Genomic DNA, 21,809 nt, shown 5'->3' with positions numbered 1-21,809 from the left:
CCAACCGGGACCACCCTTCCATAGGACGGACCCAGGGTCACATCCACCGCACTTTCCTCAGGTTGCTTTAGTTATCTAATTACCTATCACATTTAGTTTGACAAGCAAAAATAGCTTCCTTAATTAGCCAATTAATCATTGGTTCCTTCACGTAACTTAGACACTGACATAGAAAAACAATGTCAAGCAAGTTTCTTTTCAACATTTGATCTTTATTTATCAATCTTTGGAATACATCATATAATCCGCCTGAAGGCTATTCCACCCAAAGGCTATTCCAATAATCCTCAGGGATCGCTATTCCAAGTTCCCCGGTTGACTAGTATGCAGGCCTTGAGATCCCATCTCGAGTCATGTAAGCCTCTTGTGCAGGATCCGGAGGCAAGGGATTTATGGCCAGAGCACCCCTGGCACCCAAGCGTCCTCCTGCTCCAAGTAGCACCCACGGAGAGACCTCTAACAGCGGGTTGGGTCCATGTACCCGGTGCGGCTAACAACCCCCTTGGATAGGGTCAGGCAGACAATCAAGGGTAACTGATGTTGCCTCTCCCTCCAAGATTTCAACCTGAAGCAGTAGTTATTTTCCAGCATTAGTTCCTTGAGCAAAGAAGAACAAACAGTGCTCCTAAGTGTACAAACACAAGCACTCCAGCAATCGTTCATACGGCCAACTGCTAAGGTGTGAATCCTTTTCTCCAAATACATCCAGTATTCGATCCAGGATCAAGTGCGACTTGGCAAGATCCCAAGGGTTTCGTAAGCTAAGTTGCTTGTTTACCCCTTTTTCCTTGGGTTAGGGTTTATACCCTGTTGACTTAACTTGTCAGTACCTTAGGTATCCTTAAATTATAGACAATAAATCCTGGGCAACCCCGTTGTCCTCACTTGATTGGTCAATTTCTTACCAGGCAATTCATAATTTCCCTAACTTGGCAAATCAGCCCAAGGAAGGGTGATGTAGCAGGATGACTTTTCATCCTCTAGAAAAATTAGACTTGTACTTAGAACTTGCCAACCTTGTTCTAAGGAGTGGCAATACTATTTTGTGATTTAGGCACAAAATCATGCGACATTGCAACTTGTTGCACGAGATAGGTGTTGCACCTGACTTGTGGGATTATTTCTTCCATCACACGGTATTCCTTGGTCAAGAATACCTTTGACCAAGATATAGGGTTTGGGAGTCCTATTGACCCAATCCTACCCTAACCCTACTAGGCCGATAACGCTTTGGCCCTAGGGTTCCTAAATTCATACGGAAGTCTAGTATTTGATCAATTGATCCTTAGGGTGAGAACCCTAGATCGTTCTTGCAAAGGCATTTAGCTAACCCTAACATTCTGTGCATGTGGGTAGGATCTTTGGGATCGAAAGTCTTAAATCGGCATCCCAAGTGCGATATAGGCAGAATTTTAACATAACTTAACCTTACCTAGCACTTTGAGGTGATCGTCATATGCAATCTAATCGTACCTTTATGATTTCTATGTAAAATACTCAACCATATGCAGATTACTTAGTTGATCCAACCAACCCATGATTTAAGATGACCTTTCTTTTAAGGATCCAAATACATTCTTCTAAATTTGCAAGTACTTTCCCCTAAAAGATGTAAGTAACTGAAAAATAGGTGAGATGCATCATTCCATGCGAGTATGCAACTTCAAACCATAGACCTTTTGCTTTTATGCAACTTAGAGATCATTCTTTTCCTTGCCCTATACTATAATGATTGATATTCAGAGCTAACTCTAATAAACCCTACGTTGATGCAACGAATTCAAAGCTTTAATTTTTTTTTAATGAAGATGCATTTAACTTTGATAAAGAACTTCCACGCTTGAGCAAATGCCATGAGTCCATTGACTTAATCCTTCCTTTAGCTCTTAACCCAACCTAGGATGTAATTATCATCGCATGCAAATTGCAAAGTACATAAATCCTTTCCATGCATTGCAACTATTCAGACATCATTTAATGGCCGTCTATGATTTATCTTATACACGAATCACAACTAGGAAATTACTACGTAAGTGCATTTTGTGTTTATGCCCTATCCTTTTTCGCGATGCAACAAGATGCCTTTGCACAATTCCATATTTTAATTTATGCATCATGCGTTTAGAATTTACAGTTACCCTTGACCATAGAAATGCAAGCAATTGCAAATACTTGACATGCAACTAACGAATGGGCAATTAAATTTCCCAATGTGTTTAAACTTGCCTACGAGAATTAAACAAGCCTAGTCCATCCTTTTCATGCGGATTTAATTTTTAGGAACCTAGGCATTAAGATTCGAGGCGTTGTCCACTCGCATACTCGGGGTGGAAACTCCCGCGTGTGCTCCTCTCGTCTTTTGCTTAAGAGCCATTGACGAATTAAATCTCGATTCAGCAACTTCCTCTTGGCTCTTTTACACGTTACGAAGCCACTTCTGTCCGATATCTCCTCCTTCGCGTAGGACACAAGCCTTGCAGGACACGATTTTAAAAACCAGGGAAAGCACGGGTAAACAAGGCTTATGGAAGCCCTATTAGAAACTTCCAATATTAGAAGATTCCAAGTTCTATCATAGACAGATGACGTGGAGAGAGAAATTGATGATTGGGAAAATGATGGGGATGGAGGTGAGGATGCTGACGATGATGATAATGATGATGATGGTGGTGAGGATGGAGGCGGTAGTCTGGCGGCGTGATCAGGGCGGCCGCGACTGTGGACTGACAGTGGGCAACAGCACTTTGGCAACGGGTAGCAACAACACGACCTTCCCTCTCCTCCGCTCAAGCTTGAGAGGGGGAGGTCATATAGATTGAAGGGGGGGGGGGGGGGGGGGGGATATAGCCACACATGTGGCTAGTTGCATGCCTCCTCCCCCCCATGCTCTCCTACTCCACACCCACTCCTCTCACACTCCCTCTCCCCCACCATTCAACGGCTGAAGGGGAGGGGAGTTTGAAATAAATTTGCACAAATTCATTATCTTTTTGCCCCAAGAAGGGGGTGTTCCCGCGGAGGCCTACGGCTCAGGGTTTTCAAGCCACAGGTCTTATGCACAATGCAGCCTGGAGTTCATTGATGCACGCGGAGGGAGCACTTAGCCACCAACATTTATCGTTGCGGGAGATTACTTTGGGTTTCTTTTTGTGCGGGGTGTGCAGGGTCTAGGGTTGATTAATATTTCATTGCAGAAATATTACATCATAATACATATAGAAGAAAAGAGAGGCTTACAGACCATATATAGAAGCTCTAAAAAACACTATAGAAGGGCAACATAACACATAAAAACCATATAGCTCAAACCAAAACCTCTTTAATCCATCCAAAACACTCATTCATAATCTAAACCTCGCAAATAGAAAGAAAACATACCAAAACAAAGTCAAAACAACAGACCCTATCATAACCAAACAGACACATCACAGAAATTATCAGAACATCATAACTCAACTAAAAACTATCATGATCTTCTTAGACCTACTCAACCTTATCCAAAATACTCTAAAACACTTCCAATATCAGCAAAATCCAATCATTTTATCACAAAATCAACCATCGAGCTACAAAAACAACAAAAAGCAGCCCAAAAAACAAGTCAATTTAGCCCTCAATAGCATTGAAAGATAACTGCCTAGCCTATCTACAAATACTTGTACATCTTGCAAAATGCAAAAACAATTTCTTGATTATTTTGATCCTTAACCTCACCTCCCAACTCTTAGTGAAAGAAAGAAATGTTGCACTCCACACCACCCACCCAATATCTCACAATCACACATGAAATAAATGATCCTCAATAAGTTGACCAGATAAACAACCCATCTCACAACCAACTAAATTTATTGCAGTGGACATCATGTCATGCTAGCGCTCAATGATGGTAGCATTAACCCAACCCATGGCATGGAAGTAATTGAGAAAATCAAAGAGGATCCCTGAGTGCAATGCATTCAACAAGTGTAACATGATCTGCTTGTGAACCCATAATCCCCATGATGTGCTAAGATATCAAGAAGAGACTATACCTGATTTAGGATGTCCATCAGCATCAATCAAAATCCAACTCTAATGTATTTTTAAAAATACCAATATCGAGCAAGGAAATCAAGTTTTCAAGCTCAACAAATCCAAAATAATGACACAAATAATTCCTACTCTACATAAACATAAAAAAATTCAAGCTACCAAACAACAAAAAAATAGTCAAGCACATAACTAAGGTCATAAAATTGTACCTACCTAATGTTTCATTAGGGATTTTTAGTTTTCACAAAAACACTTGACATATTTATCCCTTTCCCTAGTCTACAAGCATTTATGTAGAGTAGTTGTTTTTATAAAACAATGAAACATTTACAATCAATCAGAAATCAAGTCCAATGATCTATCATCAAGCTTCTCATCAAAACTCAAAATCAAAACAAATAAATATCACATTAGCCTCAAGAAACTCCTTGGTGATCAAATAAAAATCATCCATAAAATTCTCTTCAAAATCAACAAAATTTCCCAATTAAAAATCCTCAAAATAACCCACACTATCAATGAAACACACATCATCTACAACAAATAACATATCCCTCCCATCCGCCCTAAAAGAAAACAAGAAAATGCTAGGATTTTTGAACAATATTTCAACCCTTTCTTTGCTACCAAATTCAATTCCATCTGCACAGGCATCCAAACAATCAAAAAAGTCATTACAAAGAACTAGAAATGGTTCTCCCATTACTACAAAACACCCAATCATACTATTACTCACATCTAACTGAGCTGCCTCCTGACACTCAACACTACAAGAACCAAACACATCAAGACATGGGGCCTCTCCAAGACAGCCATTCAAACCATTCATCTCTTCAACAAGACATGACTCCAAATTGTCAACACCACATAAAGAAAAGGGTATTCATACATCCTTGCAAACAATCTTAGGAGAAATGCTTCAATAGCATCACAAACACAAACAGAAGGCAACAAATTAGGGTCATAGACCTCATCCAAATATCCAACTCCCCACTCCTCATTTTCCACCTCATAATCTTTTTCAAACTTCTTTTGCCTAGTTTTAGACCTTTCTTCCTTCAATGTTTCAATTATTTTCATAGCCTTATTCAAATCTTCTCTTATATTCTCATCAATGTCACTCTTAGGATCCTCAAAACCCCAATCAAAATCATCACAATCATTATCAAAAACTCTAGAAGAACTTAAAGAAACTGCAAGATTATCAAATGAAGTTTTCTCTTCTTTATTTTTGCCCAAATCAACTGTACAATTATCCACACAAACATCAAGAAGTATGAAGTTAGGTCTACTCAAAACATCAACAACTTCACAAATAGAAGCCTCTTCAAGGCTACTCAAACCATAATCAACCAACTCACATGACTCATCAGAGTCATAGACAACAACACCATCACAATAAGAGTCAGAATCCATAACCTCAATACTATCTCAATCAGCCCCATCATCTAGAAGCTCACCACCACACTCAATCACATCAGCCTCATCCAGGCAGCAACAAATCCAAATCCTCAAATTCGTCATTAAATATTTCAATTTCTAAGCCCTTCCCCTCATGATCTTCTAAAAAAATCAAGAAGTCCTCCTCAACTATCTTGTCTCCCCCCATCTCTTCCATGAATTACTAATTCTATTGCAATTGATGACACTTCTCAATCAAAATCACTGTTAGAACTCTCATTCTCACTATCTTCCTTAGAAGTATCACTCTCCTCCTCCTCTTCTTCTTCATTATCATTCTCATTCACTTGCTCCTTTCTTGAAGCCATATCAAACTTTTTTGCTATTCCTCTATAGCCATAAATCGTTTTGGTTCCTCTTCCCCAATCTTATATCACACACCCCTTTCTAGGTCAAGATCTACCAAGGAGAAGCGAAAAAGCTCCCAACCCTACTCGAATAACATGACAATCTATTTTCATAGATACACCATAAACCTTGACCTCCATAGTTTGAACTATGCCTAGGCACCTCATTTTAGCATGATTAGCAAGCCTGATTCAAAACTTTGATCCCTCAATAATTTGAAGTCCAAACTGCTCTACACAAGCCTGAATAATCATGCTAACTTGTGCTCCTCCATCAATATATGCTTCCCCTATATTCTAATTCTTATACCAAGTATCAACAATAGGATAAATATCAAGTAACTCTTCTATGCTCAAAACTCTCACTGTTCCTTTCTTTCTTTCCTTGGCCTTCAGATTCACTAATTTTTTCAATAGTCCTCTCATCCTAGGGCACAACTCCATTAACTGTGCAAATGATATATTGGCCTTCTTGCCCATCATATCTCTTCTCAGGTCATAGTCATTTTCCCCTTCCCCCAATGGAATGTCCAAAGCATGATTATGTTTCTTGGGTGCTCTCAATTTTTTCCATTGTTTATTCTCTTTATTCTCTCCTTTCTTTATCATTCACCCTCTTTCTTCACCAATCTTACTAGTCTTAGGCTCATCTCTCTCTACATCTCTCCTTCTCTTTGTTGTAGGCATCACATCAATTGTTTTGTACTTCTCACTCTAATTTTCAAGAAGAATACAATCAATGGCTCTTTATCCTTTCTCTTATTCTATTGGCATTGGTGCTTGGGATGTGGTATGGACTTTAATTTCAATTCCATAATCATTTTGTTTGTTCGAAAGATTTTGGGGCAATAAATACATATCCCCTCCTGGTCTAGGCAGATAAGGATAGTTTGTACTTATATGACCTATCTCTCCATAAGAATAACAAACCACTAGTCTTCTGAAATATCCTCTTCCATTTCCTCCTCTTTCACCTCCTAAATTTTCATTATTCTTATATCCTATATGTCCCCAAAAACGGTCTCAAACAAACAATTTAGTAATCACAACTATGAAGAAATGAGTGATTGAAAATTGCTTCCTTTAATGCTCAATGATTGGTGTTCTTGCAAGTGTGTGTGCATCTAAATTTATTGCATATAGCTATAGTGGACATCATGCCATGCTAGTGCTCAACGATGTGCAACAAGTGCATCAACCCAACTCATGGCATGGAAGTAATTCACAAAATCAAGAGGCAACCCTTGAGTGCAATGCATTCAACCTTGTGAACCCATAATCCCCATGATTTGCTAAGATATCAGTAAGAGAGCATAGCTAATTCACAATCTCTACTAGCTTCAATCAAAATCCATCTCCAATATGTCCAGAAAAATACCAATCTCAACCAAGACAATCAAATTTTCAAGCTCAAAATATCCAAAATAATGAGATAAGTAATTCCTACTCTGGAAAAATGTAAAAAATCCAACAAAACAACAAAAAATAGTCATGCAAACAATTAAGCTCAAAAAATCCTACCTACCTAATGTTTCATTAGGGATTTTCAATTTTGGTGAAAGCACTTGACAATAGGTTTTATTTTCAAAGTTTGCTAGCTCAACAAATGAGGATCCGGATGCCTTCCTTCGGTAATTCAAAGTGGCATACATGGTCAATTTTCCTACCCAAGTAGATCCCACCCACAAGGTTTCCGTATTAGAGTCATCGATACAGAAAGAGACGGCATATAGGTTCACTACAGAAAACAACTAGGCAATGTCGAACAACATTCTATTCATGATTCCAGCAAGACCAAACTCATGTCCAAAAACTTGAACAATTGCGTAGTCTAATACAAAATATAGCCACAATCTAGAGCTATGCATGTTTATTTAAAGTCCTAAGAGGATGAATGTCCCCATCCACCCAACCAAATGGAAAAATGTTGCATTCCCTGTATGCAAAAGGATTGAATAGGAAAATCCATAAGGCCTTAGCCATAGAAGACCTCTCCGGCCATGACTTGGATTATTTCTGCCAATGTACACTTTTCGTAGAGATGTTTTTAGCCAAAGGCAATATTAAAAAAAGTAAAAAGTCAGTCAAACTCACTGACAAACCTTGTCGGATGGAACCTAGTGGCTCTAATATAGATTTGGACAAAGAGCAAGTAAGTAGCAGTGAGGAGGAGAACTCTAAGGAAGAGGAATGCCTAAATCTGGCAAAATCCAAGAGAAAGAACAAGGCCCATGAACCCTCAAAGGGCGCTCAAATAACTCCCATCAAAACCCTCTTGTGTACCAAGTGTAGTAATTTGGGTCACTTGGCTACTGAATGCAGTCTCAATCAGTGGTGTTGTGGTAATTTCTACAGATCCACTCACCACACCAATCTTTTCCTAATACCCACAACTAGATAGGTAATATAGGGTCCTAGCATGGCATCCAAGGAGCACAACTAGCCAATTGGAATCACCCCACAAGAAGACTATCCGTCTCTTGGCATAGGCCACGAAGGAGGAGGATGAAATCGGGGAGTTACAATAGGATATTATCACCCCTCGAATAAACAATGTTTTTTTAATATGCAAGAAAGCCATTGAAGATTGAAAAGTCTTAAGGCCCAGCAATATGACACCCAAAAGCAATAGAGTCAAGATTAGACTTAATTTCCAACTATCAACATGGTAGAAATCAAAGAACTCCACAAGTCAAAAGTCAACATGGTTACCAAATCAGGAAAGAGTACCAAAGGCAAAGACAATAAGCCCACAAGAACCTCCTAGGCTACAAGAGAAGGTCCATCACCAAGTGGCATCATGGGCAGCCAAAGAGTTGCAACATTGCAAGATCCACAGCCATTGCCAATAGCAACCTCCAAACCTATAGTAGTGGAAGGGACTATAGCAACATCGACACAACAGCAGAGACTACCACTGGACACCTACACATCCAAGATAGGAAACAAATAGTACTGGTCACGATTTCATGCATGGCGTTAACTCTCGAGTCAACCAAACCCATGAGGATGGAGGGGAACTAGCCCACTCATCAAGCCGAGGCTTTGACCTTTGCATAGATGGTTTCGATAGCATCCGACACTCAAACTTCATGGGATCCAACTTCCATTACGATCCCACGAGGGGATTTATTAAGTTTGATCCCAACATTCAAGGACCACTTTCTCAAGATAATCTAGCCTGATTGGCACGTTTTTTTAGAGCCCAAAGTAATGGCACTGACTTCATCCGCCTTTGAAGAAGAAGTGTAGAATACTTTTAGAAATCCTCACATACCCTAGCATATCAAAGTACAACTCTCATGGACACTAATAGACACATTCCATAGACATACACATGAAATCTTGATAGGAGTAGAGATCATGCAAGGTTTCAACCCATAGACACAGAGTGTCATGACAACATAGTCATCGTTCAGCTCTATTCCTATTCCATCTGTTAGGAAAGCACTTGACTAATCAGGCACACTCGTCCATAGGATAGCATTCTCATACTGACCATCTACCCATTGTTCACCCAATCTACTCAAAATTCTTAATTATTTAATTAGGGTCCTACCATATTGTGAAAACAATTAAAATTAGCTTCATTAATCAATCCACTACACAAGGTTCTTTAAATGCCTTTAAGCATTACACAAAAACTATTGAAAATAGTATTTTCCAAATTATGTTAGGGAAATTTTTATTTAAAATAATTTTCAAACAATATTAAGGAAAATTTTACTTAAAATAATTTAACCAATCTCATATCCAAGCCTAAAGGAATGCTTCAACCCATCTTTCCTCCATCCTTTTATATCCCATCATTGGATATCCCTTTTGGTCAGTCTCACCCTTACCCCTCTCTTCTTTTTGAAGTCTCTTTGATGCTTATCTCCATGTATAGTACCTACCAAGGATTTATTCTTGTATCATAGGTCAAATGTTGATATAAGCAGAGTCCCCATCTAGTCCCACACTACCATAGGAGAACCCTTTCTCACACGTTTGACATCATCATTTAGGTGGTGATCTCACACTCAAGATGGTAATATTTGGCTGGGGTTGAAAGTAGCAAGACGAATGGAGGGAGTATAGTGACTGTCTCATAGCACCCTCACTTTCAATCACAAGATTTTAACAACATTTCTATGATCTCATAAAAATAGCATTCATCAATACCATTCAAAAATCCCTATCTTTCACACAACGGTGTATCCATGCATGCATGAGGTCAATGTCTATAATTTGATACCATTGCATGATCCCTATCTTCAAGAACATCGCATCCTCCCAAACTCAAGGTACAATTCCAAAAATCACTGCATCTTACAACTATTCCAACTATAGTATAACCCTATCTTAGATGGTGGTACTTCCTTGCACCAATTACTATTGCATGGTCTCTATCTTCGATGATAATGCAGCTTCACTAGTATGACAATGCATGGGACAAGAAAATATTATTTTTTATATATATCATCCTATTTCAATTGTCCTTAATGATAATGTAACACAATATATAAAGTAAGACAATCATAAAACACCAGATACCACTTAGGGAAACCTATTTTGCATATGTGCTCCCTATCTCCACTACCCTTCTCAATTATTCAAGGAGTTAAAACACATATCATAAGTCATCCTTTGTTATGATCTTTAGGTGTGATTCCCTTTCCTAGCACATAGACTCTTTAATCACAAATTGAATTTATCGTATACTGTCTCACAATCTAGTAGAACCCTCATTCTCATTGACGAGAATAATATGTTAAACAAAAAAACACCTAGAACCTTAGGAAGTGATGTTAATTAAGTCTAGCCCTTACACCTAGACTAGTGATTTTATCTATTTATGATTTAGCCTTTTAATAGAGATAATTTCCTAAATATTTTAAATCAAATTTTAAGTGGAGTAACACAAGGAAAGAATCTGGAATTTTGAAGGACATTGGTGTGTTACTAATGATGATCCCTCCCAATGTCCACATGTCTCCATGATAGTGTGAGGATACATAAGTGAAAAGTTACATAAGACAAAAGGAGGTTGGTTGTAATCCATACATGCATGCTATTAAGTGTTTGCCTTTGTCCTTTTCAATACTTAGTCCTTCTTTGGACTCTCTCTCTCTCTCCGGAGGATTCTTGATCTACATCAACAGCAGACTGAGATCCGACGACACTCGACACATTGGATCTCAGATCTCCAGTTTGCTCTTTCTCCACCGCCGATGTACCGCATCCTGCATCCAGGAGGGATCACCTGCTATTAGCGACTTCGACGACTGCTACTACATCCCAGTATAGTATATCTCCCTGCATTTGTTACATATACACATCGCACCACTTTATCACAGCCGACAGTTGTTCCCCTATCACAGCCGACATTTGTTCCCCTTTTGTAGCCATTATCTGGAGTACCAGAGCTACATACGCACATACACATACACGACACTTATCACACTCACAGCACCGTATTTTCAGTTTCCAGTTTTTAGCTTTTCATTCAGCACTTTTATTTTGGATAGCTGGACCTCATCAGTTGTATCACAGTTTGTCTCATAGGCCAGTTTTGGTCTTTAGAAGATGTTAATATAACTTTCTTTCTTTTCTTTCTCTCTCTCTCTCTCTCTCTCTCTCTCTCTCTCTCTCTCTCTCTCTCTCTCTCTCTCTCTCTCTCTCTCTCTCTCTCTCTCTCTCTCTCTCTCTCTCTCTCTCTCTCTCTCTCTCTCTCTCTCTCTCTCTCTCTCTCTCTCTCTCTCTCTCTCTCTCTCTCTCTCTCTCTCTCTCTCATATTCTCCCAGCCTCACAACCTTTTTCCCCCTATTGTGTTCGTGTGAAAACATAGTGGGGGAACTGAGATAGGGGAGGATGCATGTCATTTTGTGGATGAAGGAGAGGTACAATAGGGGTGTGGAATTCATAAGAAGGAGAGGAGGTGGGTTATATATGGGGATGGGGAAGTTATTGTAACTATAGGTGCAAGGGAGAGAGGAGGGGGAAAATCGCTAATGGTGGATCAACCAGAGGGGAGGAATTTGGTGATGATGGTTGTCTAGGGGGGAGAAGGGTGATACCATTGATGGTACGGGGAGGTGGCACGTCAATAGTGGGAAAGGCCATTTTTGGGCCAACGCATTGGGGCAGGGCGAGGGTACTAGAAGTGGCTCAAGGATTATTATCCCTATTATGGAATTATAATATTTATGATATCTCCAAAATTCAGTATGAAAATTTGATTACTTTATTTTTGTGGGTTTTATCTATTTGTTACATAATTCATAGTGTGTTATGCATAGTGTTGCATGTGACATCGGTTGCACTATGCATGATAGATAGATAGAAGAATACTAATGTGCTTTGTGTTCTGGTGAGTATAATTATTAGATAAAGTTATGTGAAATAAATATTTTGAGAAAGCACTTTATGATACATAGGAATAAGTTATAGTTTATATTAAATTAGTTAATACTATTGCTAACCTAGTAGTTACTAACGTAATCAAACTAGCTTCACTATTATTTACTAACTTTAGTAATCCAATTGTATGTATCTCTCTTTACACACACACACACACACAATGCATATCTTGAGATGTTGCATGTACTCAAGGTAAGAAAAGTCAAGTTCTCACACAAGGGTGCATGTTACATTCTCTTCTTCTTAGAGAAATCAAGATGTCTCATCTCAAGAATAGCTGGGATATGAACAACACAAGTTTCTTGGTATTAGCCAACCTATCACATTAGCTTTTCATTTGATACCATGTGTAACACACTTGCCCCTAGCCAAGCTAGGGGAGAGGACATTTTTTTGTAGTCACTCATATACCTTTCATAAGCAATGCCATATGGACCCCTTAGGATTTGTAGACTTTGTTAGTCTAGAAACTTCCAAGTCTACCTCATAGCAAAAACTTAGGCCTCAACCCACTAGGATTGATGTGAGAGAGGTCTATGACCTATCAATCTCTATCGACATTGCAACACCTAGCTAAGAAGGACCACTTTGCAATTAGTGAAGATTGAGAGTAGACTATCACCACTCTTGGTTCAAAGAGACATATATATATATATATATATATATAAATTCTCTCTCCCCTCTCTTCATGCCTACTAGCTAGTGGACATTGTCTAGGAGAAAGGTGTGAGGTGTCCGCTAGTCTCAATCCATGGTACACCTTTTAGTAGTCCATCAGTAGGTTTTTTCATAAATGATGTCGCCCAGTGCTCCCTTGGAACATCACGGGGTTTGTCACTTAGGCCCTACCAAGTCTACTTCGCAACGAGAGAGCTCTGACTGAACCCACAAGGATCGACCTTAAGATTTGGGTTTCTCAAATCGGATGGGTCTCCTAGCAGCCAGCTAGCTTCAGTAATTTCGAGTCCCACTTTTTAGAGGATTACTCAATCTGAAGCGGACTTTCCATTGCACTTGGTTCAAAGAGAATGGGAGACGGAGGCGAGTGCGGTACGTCAACCCTCCTACCCACCATAAGGCAAAATCCCATTCCGGCCCCCTAAAACAATGCAAGTCGGTTCTACCTAATGACTAGTTGGTCAATTTACCACCATCTTCCCATTTCTATTTCCGATTTAGAAAAGCTCCCAACTAACCGGGACCACCCTACCATTGGACGGACCTGTCGGGGGTTACGCCCACCCGCTTTCCTTTGATGATGGGTCATCTTTAGTTTTTTAATTACCTACAACACATTTATTGGAACATATATAACCAGCTTCCTTAATTAGTCCATTAAGTCACATGTTCCTTCACATAATTTATCTCACCAACACGCATACAATTCGAACAGTAAAGCAAACTTCTTTATTATATTGGAATTTTATTACAATTTTCATCATTCCGTCCTAGCAGAAGATACACAGAATTCCATAAGGATATTCTATCCACCAAGATTCCACCCTCATAACTAGTATTTAGGGTTCCAGGATCCCATCGTGGGTCACGAAGGAACAATGCAGGATTTACAGCCAGAGCCCCCTCTGGCACCTACAATTCCTACTGTCCGAGATTATCCCTACGGATAGACCTTTCGCCTACGGAGCCACTCCAAGCCTCTTGTAGCGATAATCATGACCCCCTTGGAGTAGGGTCTCACCGCTAGCTTGGGGGTAGCCTAGCGCGATCCTTCCTTTTATTCTGTTTGACAATAATTTCAATCAAAAATCTAGATTCTAGCAAAGACAAACAGCCCTTTCAAATGTGTATCAAATGATGCAACGACAATCATCCCAACATGTAATTCATAGCTTCACATAGCCAAGGTAGACCTTATCCTAGGGTAACCTTACATTCTAATGAGGAATCTCCTCCCCATAAAGAAGTGTTGAGTACACCTCTTACAACATGTTAAGCAAGGCATGAATTTTCCATTTGGGTTCACTTATCCCTTAAGGAAATATATTGTGTCAATAACTCAATGATATGACCTATAGGATTCCTAAATAGACAATCAGTTTCTATAACCATCACTAATAAACTCTTAACCTTGTCGCATTTGACCATAACTATATTGAATGCTCATAAAGACATATGTACATTAACCTTTGGCAATTAATTCTATCTTGATTCTATGCCTTCGAATCTCAATTATTCTAGCTACAAATCATAGTGATTAATCGTTTTATGCTTGTACTAATATGTTTTCTAGATGAGTTATCAATTTGTGTAAGTGAAGAATATGGAAGCTAATATCTTATGTAATTATCTTATATAGCAAAATAATAATCTAGTAATGAATAACCTGGTTTGGCAACATGACGACATTAGGAACTTCGTCTTTACTCGTGCTCGCATTAGCCACACCCGATGTTCCATTGTTCGTGGCGATTCCCGCAACCTCGGGCACTCCCGTATCATTGGCAATACCCATTGCTTGACCGGTTGTGTTGGTCCCCGTGATTCTTCCACTTCGTTGCTTTGGAGCCATCGTCCAGGAGTGGTTCGAGAGATAAGGAAGGTGGAATAGATTTGAAATGAGAGATCGTAAGAGAATATGGATTAGTTAAAGATCGAGACAAGGGATTTGAGCTAACTCTCTTCCTCTCTCTCTCTCTCTCTCTCTCTCTCTCTCTCTCTCTCTCTCTCTCTCTCTCTCCTTCTCACAGCCTCTTGAAGGAGTATTCTTCTTTCTCTCTTCTTCTCTCTCATAGCCTCTCGGGGTCTCCTTATGTCCCCCTAAGTGCCCCACATGCCTCTTATTTATAGTGAATTGGAGAAGAGGGCTTGTGGTTGAGAAGTGAAGCTCTTTGTGGAGGGGGATCTTGGAAAGATCAGTGATCTGATGCTCAGATCATAAATCTGATGGTTCCATTTGTCAAGATTGTGGGAGACAAGGAAGGAGTCTCACTTGTAGCTTTCCTGCTTGCACAATGGGGGAATACACACAAAGGTGGAGGCTGAAAACAGTTTTTCTCTTCTTAGTTTGTGTAAGCCAAAAGAACACCCGTACATAGAAATAAAAGAACCCTATATATGGGTCTCAAACCAAACTCAACTAACTAAGGTGGCATACTAACTGATCCACGAACTAAAGTAGATAAGGATAGCTGTTATCTAGCTATTATTCATGGGCGGTGTACCAATCGCATTTGCAACTGACAAGTCGGTGACATAAATGCACAACAGTCACCCTGGCATATCATGAGTGGAGCTCGATATCTCAACACTCCCCCTCGAGCTTAATCCCAATTCCTACACACCAAGCAGGTCTCTGAACTTGTGTAGCTTCTCTGTGCCCAATGCCTTTGTAAATATGTCAGCTACCTGATCCTCTGTGCTGACATAAACTAGATCAATAAGACCTAGTAAAACTCTCTCTCGCACATAGTGATAATATACCTCAATGTGCTTTGTTCTAGCATGATAGACTGGGTTATTTGCCAAGTGTATACTGCTCATGTTGTCACAATAAATGACAACTGGCCCATCTGTAGGCTGATGCATATCATAAAGTAGCTTATGCAACCAAGGTACCTCACATGCAGCCATTGTTGCACCCCTGTACTCAGTCTCTGTGCTCGACAAGGCAACTATAAGTTGTTTCTTGCTGCTCCAAGTGACTGCATCACTCCCAAAAGAGAACACATATCCACTGGTAGATCGTCTATCAGAAATGCTACCAGCCCAATCAGCATTATGTATCCATGCAACTGTATCTGAACCCCAGTCTTATAAAATAGTCCATACTGCAATGTGCACTTCACATATCTGAGTATGCGTCTAGCCGCATCCAAATGTGGTTTCCTTGGAGCCTGCATAAACTGACTTACCAATCCAACAGCATAGCTCAAATCTAGCCTGGTAATAGTCATATAAATCAAACTTCCTACTATGCGTTTGTACATAGTATGGTCTTCGAGAAGCTCACCTGCATCTGCACTCAACTTCACATTCTGCTCCAAACGAACTGAAATAGGCTTACAGCCTGTCATCCCATATTTGGACAGCATGTCCAATCCATACTGCCTCTGCAAGAGCCATATCCCACTTGGTGATCTAATCACCTCAATGCCCAAGAAATAACGCAGCTCTCCCAAATCCTTCATCTCAAACTTCTGCTTCAATAGCCTTTTCACATGAAGGATATCTTCATCACTATCACCTTTGATAATCAAATCATCAACATAAATGACAAGTAGCATAATACCTTTCTCTGTTTTTCTCACATAAAGTGAGAAATCTACCTTGGAAATCTAAAATCCAATAGTGACAAGATACTGTCCTATCTTGTCTGACCATACTCTAGGTGCTTTTATAGCAGTCTTTAGCCATATGACCCATTTTACCACAGTAGTAGCATTCAACATTACTGTTTGCATTTTGGCCTCTTTGCCATCCACCACGACCTCTTTGGCTCCCCCTGCCTCTAGAGTTACCACGTCCTCCTCCATAGGACTGGTTTTCTTGAGTTTGCTGCATATTCTGATTTCTACCACGGCCTCCAAATCGACCTCCTCTACCTCTGCCTCTACCTCTTTCAGCATTTGAGTAGAAGACAGTTTCTTTTGAAGTTCCTCCTGAAGAAGATGCACCACCATTTCTCTGTTCCTCAGAAATTAGAAGAGCAATCAACTCCTCAAAATCAGGAAATCTTTCACGAACTGAAATGGATGTCCGAAACTGTGCATAATCCTTTCCTAGACCATTCAAGGTCACAGAAACTAAATCATCATCTTCCACTGGTGACCCAATGGAAGCAAGTGCATCTGCAATCTTCTTCACCTTCATGTGGTAGTCATTGATGCTCATATTTTCTCTTTGCACATTGTGCAACTCTTGCTTGAGCTGCATTTTCCTGGCTTGTGTATTTGTGCTATACATCTTTGACAGAGTATCCCATGCCTCCTTTGGCGTACTTGCATCTTGAATATGCACAATCATAGAGTCTGAAATGCTGATAGACAGCCAGTACATAACTTTCCTGGCTCTCTCATGCCATGCTTTGAATGCCTGCATTTGCTGTTGATTGGGAACATCAGGAAGAACTGGTTCTTCTTCATTTCCTGCAACAAATTTCCAATATCCTTTTCCCATAAGGAAATTCGTCATTCTAAACTTCCATGCTTGGAAGTTGTTCTTGTCAAGCTTTTCAGTGACAATCTGTGAGAGAGAATCAGACGCCATTACAGAACACTGCGAAAAATTCTGTCACTGCAAAAACTCAGCTTCACCCTCACAAGGGCAAATCTGCAAAACTGGCGAAAGTGGTATTTGACCACACAGTCACTTCCTAGTGACGATTTTACATCAACAGGCAACAGGGATGATTCTGTAACTCCCAATGTCTCTGCGCACAAGCATACGATGCGATTTCTACAGTAACTTTTCACTGACCTGTAGAACAGTGGTTGCACAGCATAAAACAGGGCTTTTTCCTGAGTGCGTGCAGAAAACTTCCGCCTCCAAAACAGGCCCCGAAATGGCCTCAAATCAAAAAAACAGGGTCGCCAAGAGCTAAAGCTCTTTCCCGCAGCTTATACTGCCCTCTTGCTTCACCGCGAAGGGCGTCTCAACCTGAGACAATGCACTCTTGCAATTTCCGGCTGTGCTACCTGTAGAGATGTGCTCCCAAAACAGAAAATGAAAGCAACACTGCTCCTCTTACTAGAACACCGCGAGCTTGGCTTGCTTTCTTGAGCTCCTTACCATGAACAAGGCTCTGATACCATGTCAAGATTGTGGGAGAGAAGGAAGGAGTCTCACTTGTAGCTTTCTTGCTTGCACAATGGGAGAAGACACACAAGGGTGGAGGCTGAAAACAGTTTTCCTCTTCTTAGTTGTGTAAGCCAAAAGAACTCAAGTACAAAGAAATAGAAGAACCCTATATATGGGTCTCAAACCAAACTCAACTAACTAAGGTGGCATACTAACTGAGCCACGAACTAGAGTAGATAAGGATAGCTATCATGTAGCTATTATTCATGGGCGGTATACCAACCGCGTCTGCAACTGACAAGTCGGTGACATAAATACACAACGGTCACCCTGGCGTATCACGAGTGGAGCTCGATATCTCAACAAGAAGAGGTCTATATGGAGCAGCCACCAGGTTATGTGCATGCTGTTCATCCTGAGTTTGTTTGCAGGTTGAAGAAAGCCTTGTATGGCTTGAAGAAATGACATCATGAATGGAAAACTGCAACAAGGAAATTATGCATCTTCTAGTAGACAGGGTGATGAGAGAAATGAGCATTTGTTTATGGTGCAGCACATGAACAATTCTGTGACAAGTGCAGAAGAAAGCAATGATGTATGGTATGTTGACTCAGGTGCATCAAACCACATGACAGGTCATGCAGAATGGATGGAGGATGCAAGGAAAATGGAAAAACCAGGATTTGTGGAGACTGGTGATGATACTGCACATCCTATTGTGCAGATTGGAAAATTTTCTTTGTCTATGCAGGATGGGAAAAAGAAATACCTGTCCGATGTATTTCATGTCCCGAATATCACCAAGAATCTAGTTTCTGTTGGTCAAATGGTTGAACAGGGCTTGCAGGTCAGATTTAATCCTCATGGATGCTTTGTTGAGGATATGAAAAATAAAGGTCGCTTGATAGCAAAAGGAAAGAAGAAGGGCAGAATGTTTACATTGGATGCAGACATGTCTGAATTGAGTGCAGCAATGTTTGCACATGGGACCGGTGTAGTTGCAGATATTGATATCTGGCATAAACGCATTGGTCATGTTAATGTACAGCAACTTAAATCAATGCAGGCCCAAAATATTGTTGCAGGTTTGCCAAAATTCAAGGTTGCAGAAATGCATAAGGTATGTGAAGCCTGTCAGTTTGGAAAACAGGCAAGGAAACCATTTCCTAGACATGTTCAAGAGAGTAAGAAACCATTGGAATTAATCCACTCTGATGTGTGGACAACTAAAGCTGCATCTCTTGGAGGCTGTCATTATTTTGTCAGTTTTATTGATGACTATAGCAGAAAAGTTTGGGTGTATTTTATGAAAAAGAAAAGTGAAGTTTTTGGGCATTTCAAAACTCTTAAAGCTATGGTTGAAAAAGAAACAGGCTTGCAGATAAAATGCCTAAGGTCAGATGGAGGGGGAGAGTACCTCTCAAATGAGTTTGCAAGGTTCCTGCAGGAGCATGGCATAAAGTAGCAATATTCATGCAGTCATACCCCACAACAAAATGGAATTGCAGAAAGAAAAAACAGGCATATTGGAGAGGTATCTCGTGCCATGCTCAATGAAAAAGACTTGCCAGATTTTTATTGGGCTGAAGCAGTTGCTACAGCAGTCTACATAATGAACAGGACTCCCACTGCAGCAATACATGGAATGACTCCAGAGGAGAGGTATACTGGTAGGAAACCAGATATTTCTCATTTGAAAATTTTTGTGAGTTGAGATCCAAGTTGGATCCAAAAGCTGAGAAGTGCATCTTTATTGGTTACTCTCTGCAGCAAAAAGGGTATAGATGCTATAACCCTTCTACTCGTAAGTTTACAGTGAGCAGAGATGTTGTTTTTGATGAGATGAGTAGCTGGTATAAACCAGTAAATGTGATTGATGATGTAGATGCACAAAATGGTAATGCTGCACAGAATTCACAGCAGCAGTCACAAAATATTAGTGGACCTGGAGCGTCCTCTAGCAGTGGTTCACATTCTTCGCCATGGACAGGCAGATTGAGGTCAGGAGAATCTTCTCAAAGCAATGCAGATAGTGGTATGCAGGTATCACGAAAAGGAAAAGAGAAGATTAATCAGCCCATGTTTGATGTGAATGCAGGTCACTCTTATGTGGATGGTGAATCCAGTGGCTCAGAACAGAGCATTGATGATGAGTTGGGTATCCCTTCTATTGTTACACCTGGAGTAAGGAAGACCAGGGATGTTTTGAGAGCACCTGGGAGTGAAACTACTTTGCGCAGGTCTACGAGAGCTAGGTATCCTGTGGATAGGCTGAAATATGATGGATTTACAGCCATTCACTATGCATATATGGTCAAAGTGATACAGGAACCAGAACCCACATCTTTTGAGCAAGCCATGGGAAAAGAAAAATGGGAGAAAGCCATGGATGAAGAAATGGATGCCTTGGAAGCAAATGCTACATGGGAGTTAGTGCCTTTGCCTAAAGGTAAGAATGCAATTGGCTGTAAGTGGGTTTATAAGGTGAAGCACAATACAGATGGTTCTGTGAACAGATACAAGGCAAGATTAGTAGTCAAGGGGTATGCACAAACATATGGCATTGACTATGAAGAAACATTCAGTCCAGTTGCAAGGATGGCAATTGTAAGAGCAGTCATTGCTATGGCTGCATCAAAGGGATGGTCTTTACATCAGATGGATGTAAAGAATGCCTTCTTGCATGGTGATTTGCAAGAAGAGGTCTATATGGAGCAGCCACCAGGTTATGTGCATGCTATTCATCCTGAGTTTGTTTGCAGGTTGAAGAAAGCCTTGTATGGCTTGAAGCAAGCACCTAGAGCATGGTCTGACAAGATAGGACAGTATCTTGTCACTATTGGCTTTCAGATTTCCAAGGCAGATTTCTCACTTTATGTGAGAAAAATAGAGAAAGGTATTATGCTACTTGTCATTTATGTTGATGATTTGATTATGACAGGTGACAGTGATGAAGATATCCTTCATGTGAAAATGCTATTGAAGCAGAAGTTTGAGATGAAGGATTTGGGAGAGCTGCGTTATTTCTTGGGCATTGAGGTGATTAGATCACCAAGTGGGATACAGCTCTTGCAGAGGCAGTATGGATTGGACATGCTGTCCAAATATGGGATGACAGGATGTAAGCCTATTTCAGTTCCTTTGGAGCAGAATGTGAAGCTGAGCACAGATGCAGGTGAGCTTCTAGAAGACCCTACTATGTACAGACGCATAGTAGGAAGTTTGATTTATATGACTATTACCAGGCCATATTTGAGCTATGCTGTTGGATTGGTAAGTCAGTTTATGCAGGCTCCAAGGAAACCACATTTGGATGCGGCTAGACGCATACTCAGGTATGTGAAGTCCACATTGCAGTATGGACTATTTTATGAGACTGGGGTTCATATACAGTTGCATGGATACACTGATGCTGATTGGGCTGGTAGTATTTCTGATAGACGATCTACCAGTGGATATGTGTTCTCTTTTGGGAGTGCTGCAGTCACTTGGAGTAGCAAGAAACAGCCTACAGTTGCCTTGTCGAGCACAGAGGCTGAGTACAGGGGTGCAGCAATGGCTGCATGTGAGGTAGCTTGGTTGCATAAGCTACTTTATGATATGCATGAGCCTACAGATGGGCCAGTTGTCATTTATTGTGACAACATGAGTAGTATACACTTGGAAAATAACCCAGTCTATCATGCTAGAACAAAGCACATTGAGGTGCATTATCACTATGTGCGAGAGAGGGTTTTACTAGGTCTTATTGATCTAGTTTATGTCAGCACAGAGGATCAGGTAGCTGACATATTCACGAAGGCATTGGGC

The sequence above is a fragment of the Lygodium microphyllum genome, chromosome 25, assembly GCF_053477565.2.
Source record: "Lygodium microphyllum isolate KBCC chromosome 25, Lygodium_microphyllum_v1.1.10, whole genome shotgun sequence".
NCBI lineage: Eukaryota > Viridiplantae > Streptophyta > Polypodiopsida > Schizaeales > Lygodiaceae > Lygodium > Lygodium microphyllum.
This window is presented reverse-complemented; position numbering follows the sequence as displayed.